We start from the raw sequence: 8,567 nt of genomic DNA on the forward strand, positions 1-8,567 counted from the left end.
AACAAAAGATCTAGCTCCCCTTACCTCTTGAAGACTTCCTTGAATCTTGAAATGCAGTGTGCGGATCTCCTTCCAACTCCAAAAGCTCTCTACTTCTCCTCTCCCAGATCTTGCAGCAAGCTCTCTAACTCCTCCAGATGCAGAACCCAACCCCTTCAATTCATGGTTTCTTCTCTTAAAGGGAAAGAAGAAGCATGCACTGTGCCAGCTGGACGAACCTCAGTCGTTCCTTCCATTCCTCAGTGCCAAGTCTAGCTGGAGCACTCAAGGTGGAGAGACCCACCACCAACTGTTGCTGCCCACTTTTGCTGAACGTGCGCCCCCTCCATTTCCTTCAAACGTGCAGCTGCTCCCTTCTTTTCCCAATTCCTTGCTGGATGTGGAGGCCCTCTCCCATCACGAACGTGCAGCTGTCACCCCCCTCCATCTCCTTCTTTTTAAAAGGACGCACGGTCCTTACATTTTATCTATCAGTAAAATATTTGTTCTTTTTAATGTTTCTCTCATTTTTGGAAAAGTTATTAATATATTTTTAAATTATAATTCAGTGTTGGAAAAATACGTACTAATTATACAATTTTTTTTAATAAAGCCAGCTTTATTGTCATAATAGAGGGTTATAGTTTTCTTTTGGAACAAAATTAGTCTTGTAAGACCCTAGATAATTAACCCTGCAAAACGTCTGTCACATCGTAGTTAATGCACACCACGTCACTGCTCAGAGTAATTAAAACCCACTCTGTCGTGCATTGAAAACGCACTTACATTCTCTGCCACACGTCTGCCATGTGTCAAGTTGGAACATTCTGAAATCAGTAGTGGAAGACAGGTGTCCGCGTGTGAGAGAACGTCCGTTTGACTTGGGGAAGAGAACTGAATTTTCTGAAACACTACTTCCCATTCTCTGCATGCACTCACCTTCTTCCTCAAAACTGATTTCTCCATTTTTCTCCACCTTCTCTCTAGAAAGCCTTCAACTTCTCTCTACTGTTACTCATCCATTTCTTCTCCGTTCAACATTCAGAACCGTAGGAACGTTCCCTACGCCGTGAGCTACATTCTGGACCGAACAGCTTCAGAGTTTGGAACCGGTAAGCCCCCAACCTAGACGTTCGTTTCTGGATTACCTGCGAACCCAGATTCAGTTGAATTCAAGGGTATAAGCTGATTTCTTCTGCGTTTCTTTGGTTAGATTTAGTTGAAGAAACTTAAGTGACCATTGAGGGTAGAAAAACGGTAGTTGGACGAAGCCAAAAATCTTGCGTTTAGGACAAGTTGCGTACGAATCCGGGTAAGGGAAGCTTATTAATTTAATTTATACTTGTATGTTGTATGAAAACATGATATGGATTGAAGGTATGATATATATATATATATATATATATATATATATATATATATATATATATATATATATATATATATATATATATATGTATATGGGCTGAATGAGTATGCTTGAACGAGCATTGTTGTACTGGATGAATATGATTTCTGTTGGTTGAACTGTATGTTGATTGTGATACGTATGGATTGAAAGATGGATGATTAATGTATAGTATGAGTTGTTAATATGATGAATTCTATAAAGTATGTGAATTAATGATGGATATGAAATTATAAAGTATGAATTGTATGAGACATATTGAGTTAAGATAGATGAAAAATCTGAATGTAAATTACCCCCTATGATAAACTGTGTTCGTCATCGTACGGTCTTATACCGTTCGGTTTCCTAATAAATGACTTAAAAATGGAATTCTTTCATTCGGAAAGAATTCTGTCCGAGAACGAGCGTCCTCATTTGAAATATTATGTTTGAGCGTTTGGCTCAGCATAGTGATACCATATACCTTAATTTAAATAATACTAAATTACACCCTTATACTTTAAAATAAGTAGCGCTCGGTCTTATACCAAGCGTTTGTCCTAAGTAGCGTTCGGTCTTACACCAAGCGTTCGTCCTAAATAGCGCTCGGTCTTATACCAAGCGTTCGTTCTAAATAGCGCTCGGTCTTATACCAAGCGTACGTCCTAAATAGCGCTCGGTCTTATACCAAGCGTTCGTCCTAAATAGCGCTCGGTCTTATACCAAGCGTTCGTATTATTGAATAACCGCTTTGATAAACTAGCGTTCGTTCAAGTATAATAATATTCACCTTTCTTCACGTTCGTTCAATTACTGATATCGGTCTTCCGTATGCGAATTGCTACAAGGATAATCCTAAACGTTATTTACTCTCTTTCTTTCCTTGGATCTGGTCTAAGGTTCTCATGATGAAATTCTCTTTAAGTACCAGGGTACATCCAGACGAGTCAGTTCATTTAACTGACCGAACAGATAGTAACGTCCGTTATATACTTCCCCGTTCGTTCAATACCTTTCTCTGGACGTTCGTCCTAGTTCTTCAGAGGATTGAACGTTCGTCATTTTATGCTCTTGAATCTAAAGATGAAAACGATGATAATTATAAGAACTTAAAGTGTGAACACTATATTGAGTGATTATACGATTATGGATTTTGGACGAGCGTTCCAGGGAGGAACGACTCATATATATTGATTATGGAATTTGGTAAAGTATGACTGTGGTTATGCTAATGCTGGCTTGGTCCATCCTGATATTCCGTGATACTCATCTTCACGTAGAGGAGAGTAGTTCATGTGTGGGAATGGCAGGAGGTTCTATTCCTTAGGGGTACTTTGGATAGAGCTAACCTCGAGTGGCAGCTGTTGAGTGTATCCCAGTTACTACATCACTCGGGTGCAAGGACGCCTGTAGCTACACAGATTCATACAGTCCGGACGGTCTGTCTAGTATATCTATATATATAAATTTGGTTTAATCCTTTTCGACATCCCTATTTATGTACGAATGTCTCAATTGGGTCCTCATTTTTTAAAGTGTATCAAAATGGTCCTTAATTTTGAAAATTGATATCCATTGAGTCCTTTCCGTTAAGTTGGCTGGACGGCGTTAAAAAAATTGATGAGTGGATGCTGAGATGACGAACGAACGCTCGTTCACCAGCGAACGAACGCTCGTCCACCAGCGAACGAACGCTCGTCGACCTCTTACTGCTGGACGACCGTTCGTTCCACACTGGACGACCGTTCGTTCGGTGGTCGACGAGCGTTCGTTCGCTGGTGGACGAGCGTTCGTTCGCTGGTGAACGAGCGTTCGTTCGCTGGTGGACGAGCGTTCGTTCGTCATCTCAGCATCCACTCATCAATTTTTTTAACGCCGTCCAGCCAACTTAACGGAAAGGACTCAATTGATATCAATTTTCAAAATTAAGGACCATTTTGATATACTTTAAAAAACGAGGACCCAATTGAGACATTCGTACATAAATAGGGATGTCGAAAAGGATTAAACCTATAAATTTCTATGTTAAGTTACATGCTGTGTGTGAATAGAAATGTTAACTGTATATGTTGATGTATGAATTAAATTATATAAGCTTACCCTTGCGTTTTCCTTGTGTTGTCTATTGTATATGTACGTCCGTCCTGTCTTGCAATGATCATCCGTGTGGATGTGAGCAGAAGGCGAGGCCACCTTGGAGGACGTGATCGAGGAAGAGAACTTAGTTGAAGTTGAAGTGAAAGCGGAGTAGTAGGACGTCCGCCCTCCCTTTTTAGTTTTAGATGTTCGTTTGTGAATTGGACGTTCGGTTATTTAAATTTTGTAAAACCGTTCGTCCTAACTTCTTGTATTTCTGTACTTAAGCCGTTCGGCTTTTGAACTTTGTTTTATTAATATAAAGACTGCATTGGTTAAATGTAATTAATTCTGATTTATGGTAATTACTGTATTTTGGGATGTTACAAGTCTCATCATTTAGATGAATAAAACATGAAAAATAAGGATAATCAACTAATTTCTTTCAGCTTATTGAATCTAAAAGGCAAATTTATTTAAAATATGGAATGAAATCTAAAAGGCATAAATTGTATTATATAGTATAATATGAAGTACGAATAACGCGAACAAAGGAACAAAAAATATAGAAAGTAAGATTAAAAATAAAAGAAAACCCATTTTCTTCACTAATTGAATAAAACCATTTTCTTCAATTAATAAACGCCTAGGCCATTTATTGTTAGGGATATACAACTTTTGTTAGTTTTAATTGCTCTTCTTTTCGGCGCGGTGTTTTTCAATTTTTTTAATTATAGAATATTTAATTATTATATATGCTTCAAACGAATATATAGAAAATGTCAGGGTAATTTTTCTACGTCAAAAAATAGATTCTAATATGTTTTATTTATTTGAAAATAAAAAAGTCCCATGCTTTAATATTAACGATTGTAATTAAAAACTAATTTTAATAATTGTTAACAAATATTATAACATTTATATTTATCACCCATTTATAATTAAACTTTTACAATTAAATCATATAACTTTTTCCTAAACATTTTCTTAAATATACTAATTTCTAAATGAATAATTATTTTTGCGAAAAAAAAGTGTGATTTATCGAGGTGGAAAGAATAATATTCTTAAGAAGTCGAGTTTATACACGTCAAGTTATTGATAAATATCGAAGGAAATCCATATTTAAAAGGTTTTTTCTAACTTTCAAAATAGGTAAGAGTTGAGAAGAATTATAGTATGTGTGAATATAAAGACGAATAAAAGAGTTGGGTGAGCATTCCCTCTAGAATCTGTCTCCTTTTATAAGCTTCTAAATCCTTCAATAAAAATTGAAAAGATAATTAAGATAAATGTAAGATAAGATTTATAGTTGATTACTTGCATTTTAATAAATAAGATATTATCACTTATAACTCACATCTCTTATCAAGACAAAATCTTGTGTAAACAAATTTAACCCCAAATTAAGTGTAATTTTTTCATATATTTTAACCATTTTATTTAATAAACTAAATCTAAATATTTTTGTATAGTTTCATTAAAATATTCATTTTATTATATTAATTTAAATAATAATGCTACTAAAGTTAAAATGCTAATTTCATCAATTAAGTGTAGATTTATCTATTTATTTTTGTTTTAAATCTATAATATATTTAATGCATAAATTTCTTTTCTTTTCTTACCAGTTTCTTTTCATAATCTTATTGGACTCCAAGAATTAGTGTGAAACCCTGACTAATTAACGCACCAAATCCCACACTCTGATCACCATTAATTGCACCGTGCCACGTCAAAACCCACTCACTTCCACTCTGCATGTATCTGCCATGTGTCGCGGCTGGAACGTTTGAAAAATGTTAGTGGAAGACAAGTGGCGTGTGGAGAATGGCGTTCGTTCTGCGTAGGAGGGAAAAGAATTTTCTGAAAAACTCTTCCCATTCTCTGCATGCATTCACCTTCTTCCTCACAAAACTCTGGCCTTTCTTTTTCTCCAGCTTCTCTCTAAAACTCCTTCATCTTCTCTCTAAGATAACTCACCATCATCTCCTCCGATCCCATTTCAGATACCGTAGAAACATTCCCTGCACCGTGAGCATCGTTCTGAACCGAACAGAACTGAGATCTGAACTGGTAAGTTCTCGTCTCTGCACATTCGTCCATTTAGTTCATGCGAACCAAAATTCTGGTTGCATGCATGGGTTAGAGGTCTGAAACTGTTTATGATTTTGGTATATTAGATTAAGTGGAAGTTGTGGAGTGATTCTTTGGGTAGAAAGCTGTGAGGGAACGAGCGAAACCCTTGCATTTGGGAGTTCACTGCTAGACCAGGTAAGGGAAGCTTTAGTAATTTAATTGATACTTGCATGATGTGTGTGAAAGCATGAAACTGTATTGGATGTATGAACTGTGTGATGTTTAAGTATGCATGAACGAGTTCTGTTGTAATGGATGGATATGAATGATATTGTTTGAACTGTATGTTGAGGATGAAACGTATGAATTGGAAAATGGATAATTTCTGTATGGTGTGAGATGATAATATGAATTCTGTAATGTATGAAATTTATGGTGGAGATAAATTATAAGTTATGAATCGTATGAAAACTGTGAAGTTATGGTAGATGATAAATCTGGAAAATATCATAGTCTTTGCTTGATAATGCACGCTCGTCATCGAACGGTCTTATACCGTTCGGTTTCCCTTGAAAATGACTTAGAATAAGAACTCTTTCATTTGGAAAGGATCCTGATTAAGAACGAGCGTCCTTTGTGTGAAGGGTTAGGTTTGAGCGTTCGGCTCAGCCTAGCGCGTCCAACGATTGAAATAAATTGAAGTATATTAGTAACGCTCGGTTTTATATTCCAGCGTTCGTCATAGGTAGCGCTTAGTCTTATACTGAGCGTTCGTCCAAATGAGCGCTCGGTCTTATATCGAGCGTCCGTTCTATTTAGTGCTCGGTCATTTACCTAGCGTTCGTCCTAAGCTTACCCTTGCAATTCCTTGTGTTGTCTACTGTTTATGTACGTTCGTCTTGTCAATGCAATGATCATCCGTGTGGATGTGAGCAGACGAAGAGGCGCCACTTGAAGAAACGCTGGAAGAAGAAAATTTGGAGGACGCTAATCTGGTCGAGGTAGAGGTTAAAGCCGAGCAGTAGAGCGCTCGCTTCTTAGTAGTAGTTAATGGTTTGGATTGTATTTTTGGGACGTTCGGTTGTTTAGTTTTGTAAAACCGTTCGTCCAGAACTTGATGTTTTGTAGATAGATTCCGAACCCTGTGAATGTTGGTACGTTCGGCTTTTAGAGCTGTTGTAATTAAGACTGCACTGTTAATTCTGTAAATGTGATTAGTTCTAATCAATGGTAATTACTATTTATTGGGATGTTACATTTATTGGTATCAGAGCAGTTTTGTTCTTTTAAGGACATGTAGGTTTATGAGTACACGATGCTTTCGTTGTGTGCTTATTGTGTGTTTAAGGAGTTATTATTTTTAACTCTTGAACATAACTAACGTACGTTTTCTCTGGTCCAGAAAACGAATGGCGCCCAGACTTCCTCCCCCACCTCAGCCGAACGAGTCTGACGCTCCAAATAATGCCAGAATGTTGGAAACGGTCATTGACAGGCTGCAACAACAGAACACAATCTTAATAGAGCAGAACACCGCCTTGATGAGGCAAAACCAGGAAGCCATGCAGAGTTTGGAGGCTTCGCGTGTTAACTCCGAAGCAACACAGAGACAATTGATGGATATTCTGGCCGCTAGCAGAGGCACACCAGGAGCCTCTTCTTCTAATGCTACACACCATGCCGAGTGGAGCTTGGAAAGCTTCCTCCAACACCATCCTGCCAAGTTCAATGGGAAAGGGCTGCCGGATGAAGCGGATCAGTGGCTAAGAGATATGGAAAGGATCTATCATGCCAAGAGGTGTCCAAATGACAATTGTTTGGCATTCACAGAATATTTATTAACTGGTGAAGCTAGTCACTGGTGGACGAGCATGAAAGCCATCTTGACGGACGCTCAGAGTCCCATTACTTGGGAGGTTTTCAGAGCTAAATTCTATGAGGAGTATTTTCCGGACAGTGTGCGTTTTGCTAAAGAAGTGGAATTCCTTCAGTTGATACAAGGTGGTATGTCCGTCTCGGAATACACCAATAAATTCAAGCACCTTGTCCGTTTCAATACCATGGCAACAAGTGAAGAATGGCAATGCAGGAAGTTTGAGAACGGGCTGAGGAGTGATTTGAAAGTGTTAATATCCAGCTTGTGCATTAGGTCGTTCCCCGCTATGGTTGAGAGAGCAAAAGTACTGGAGAAGAATGTTGCTGAGGCCGAGCAACAGAAGAAGCAGCAATTAAATAGGGGGCAGGTTGTATCCAGGAACACTACGAACGTGAGAAGGTCCCCATACGTTCGTCCAACTCAATCCCCTAGCGGATCACAAGCATTGGTCACTGTCGGCCAGTCTGGACAGCCAAGGAGCTTGACGTGTTATCAGTGTGGAGGACCACACTATCGTTGGGCTTGTCCTCAACTGAATGGGGGAAAGTATTGCAACAAGTGTAGAAGGAGTGGACACTCAGATCAGGAGTGCAATATGGGAGGACGAGCGGTAATGAGGCCGCCGAACGCTGGAAGAGCCCAGCAAGGGAGAGGTGGACGTGCACAAGCAATAGGAAGAGTTTATGCAATTACTGGTGCTGAAGCTGCTCGTTCAGGTACACTCATCACCAGTACTTGCTTATTGTTTGGAAAGCCGTGTGGCGTATTGTATGATTCGGGTGCAACTCATTCCTTCATCTCGAAGGCATGCGTTGAGAAGCTGGGGCTAGTGGAGAGCGAATTACAGTTCGACTTGGTGGTGTCAACCCCAGCGGCTGGTGGGATTAAGACATCTACAGTTTGTGTAAGATGTCCTATAGAAGTTGAGGGGCGTAGATTTAAGGTCAACCTCATTTGTTTACCTCTACAAGACTTAGAAGTTATCTTGGGGATGGATTGGTTGGCTACCAATCGGATTCTCATTGATTGTGGGAAGAAGGGGTTAGTCTTTCCGGATGAAGAAGAGGGAGAATTGTCAGTCACTCTTGGTCAGTTGAAGGAGGACATCATGGAAGGAGCAAGCTGTTTTCTGATCATGACGTATGAGGACAACAAAGTGAGGGACGC

At 38.9% G+C, this 8,567-nt stretch overlaps 1 long non-coding RNA gene across 1 annotated transcript; it reads left to right on the forward strand.

Annotated features, from left to right (window-relative positions):
- The first annotated feature begins 1,157 nt into the window (after window positions 1–1,157).
- LOC148191247 (uncharacterized) lies at window positions 1,158–3,789 on the forward strand. The gene is made up of 2 exons (XR_015782867.1): window positions 1,158–1,291; window positions 3,550–3,789. It is a non-coding gene; the product is annotated as an uncharacterized LOC148191247 (long non-coding RNA).
- The last annotated feature ends 4,778 nt before the right edge of the window (window positions 3,790–8,567 follow it).

Source organism: Vigna umbellata, chromosome 11 (assembly GCF_029865625.1).
Source record: "Vigna umbellata cultivar VRB3 chromosome 11, Vumbellata_1.0, whole genome shotgun sequence".
In the NCBI taxonomy this organism is placed as follows: Eukaryota; Viridiplantae; Streptophyta; class Magnoliopsida; order Fabales; family Fabaceae; genus Vigna; species Vigna umbellata.